General features: G+C 51.3%; 1 protein-coding gene across 3 annotated transcripts in view; it reads right to left on the reverse strand.

Moving 5' to 3' along the window:
* The window catches only part of SAMD4A (sterile alpha motif domain containing 4A), a 98637-nt gene that overhangs the window by 6705 nt on the left and 90305 nt on the right, over positions 1–1627 (reverse strand). The gene's annotated exons all lie outside the window — the stretch shown is intronic.

A 1627-nucleotide genomic window follows, 5' to 3' on the forward strand; every position in this document is an offset into this window, starting at 1 on the left:
ACCGGGGGTGACACACTGAGCCCTGACCATCCCATCCCATCAGGGGTGACACACTGAGCCCTGACCATCCCAAACCAACAGGGGTGACACACTGAGCCCTGACCCTGCCATCCCACCAGGGCTGAGACACTGAACCCTGACCCTGCCACCCCATCAGAGGTGACACACTGAGCCCTGACCATCCCACCCCATCAGGGGTGACACACTGAGCCCTGACCCTGCCACCCCACTGAAGGTGACACACTGACCCCTCCAAGGGGATCCTGACACTCCCATCCCACCAGGGATGAAACATTGATCCCTACAAGAGGGTTCTGACCCTCCCATCCCACCAAAAGGGAGACACTGAGCCCTCCAAGGGGGTCCTGACCCTCCCACCCCACCGAGGTGGTCCCTCCAGCCTGCACAGGCAGTGGCAAGGACGCAGTCCGGGTGTGCAGCATCCTCTCTTCTTCCCGTCTGCCACTCTCCTTCCCGCCCTTCTGCAGTTCTCAGATCCACACTGGTTTTTCTTTAAAGCTTATTTTACTCCTGCAAAATGGGTCTGTTCTTAAATACAATCTAAAATAATCCAGGTAATGCCCCTGGAACTTGATTTCTTGGAGAATTCTCATGAGTGGATTCTCCAGTGTCTAATTTAAGTTCAGCTTTTGCTGTTGCATTTTCTTTCTCCCCTTCTAGGAGGTTTGTTTTTACAAATATGGTCACCTCTGAGACTTCTCAAGTTCTGTAAAATTTGGTCACAATGACCTAATAAATCCAAGTTTTATTAAGAAGGGCTGAGCTAAAAGAGCTGAAATCTCATCCTGGAAGTTCCTATACTCCCAGTTATCTCCACAACACTGTCTGTTTTGGGAATAAAAAACTTGCAACAAACCAGGCTTTGAATAAAACAAAGTGGTGATGTTGTTAAAAGTGATTTAAAAATCTTTTTTCTTGGCACAACCCTGTGATTTCTAGGATCACCTGAAATACAGCATCACCCTGGAAGTGAGCAAACATGGTGCTCCCAACACAGCCTGCCTGGCTCTCTGACTGCACCTCTGGCTCTGCAGAGCTTCCAGCCTTTTTTTCTGCCACCTGTCAGCTTTTGGAGGAAACTCCAGTGCTGATGCCATCACCAAAGGGCAGCAGGGAAAGGGCCCAGTGCTGGGGACACCCTGCACAGCTGGAAGTGCTGGGTTTGGAGCCATGGAGGCAGGGTGGAATGGAGGGAAAGGCAGTGACCACACGAACAAGGACACTGCCTGCTGTGCTCCCTGCCCAGCCAGCACCTGGGATTGCACTGCTGAAGCTTTTCCAACCCTTCCCCTTCCCTAAACACAGCTCTGAACCCAGCAGGACCCATCCCTCACCCTGGGGGGGGTGTTCCCACCTGGAGTGCTCTTGCTGTGGCCACTGCATCCATCCCCCCCTCCCGAAATCACAGAATCACAGAATGATGAGGTTGGCAGAGACCTCTGAGATCATTGAGTCCAACCTGTGCCCTCACACCTCAGCCAGACTGTAGCACCCAGTGCCATGGCCAGTCTTTTTTTAAACACATCCAGAGATGGTCATTCTAACACCTCCCTGGGAAGAGCATTCCAGTACTTTATTATTCTTTTGGTGAAAAATTTTTTCCTAA

Source organism: Geospiza fortis, unplaced genomic scaffold (genome assembly GCF_000277835.1).
Source record: "Geospiza fortis unplaced genomic scaffold, GeoFor_1.0 scaffold23, whole genome shotgun sequence".
Lineage (NCBI taxonomy): Eukaryota > Metazoa > Chordata > Aves > Passeriformes > Thraupidae > Geospiza > Geospiza fortis.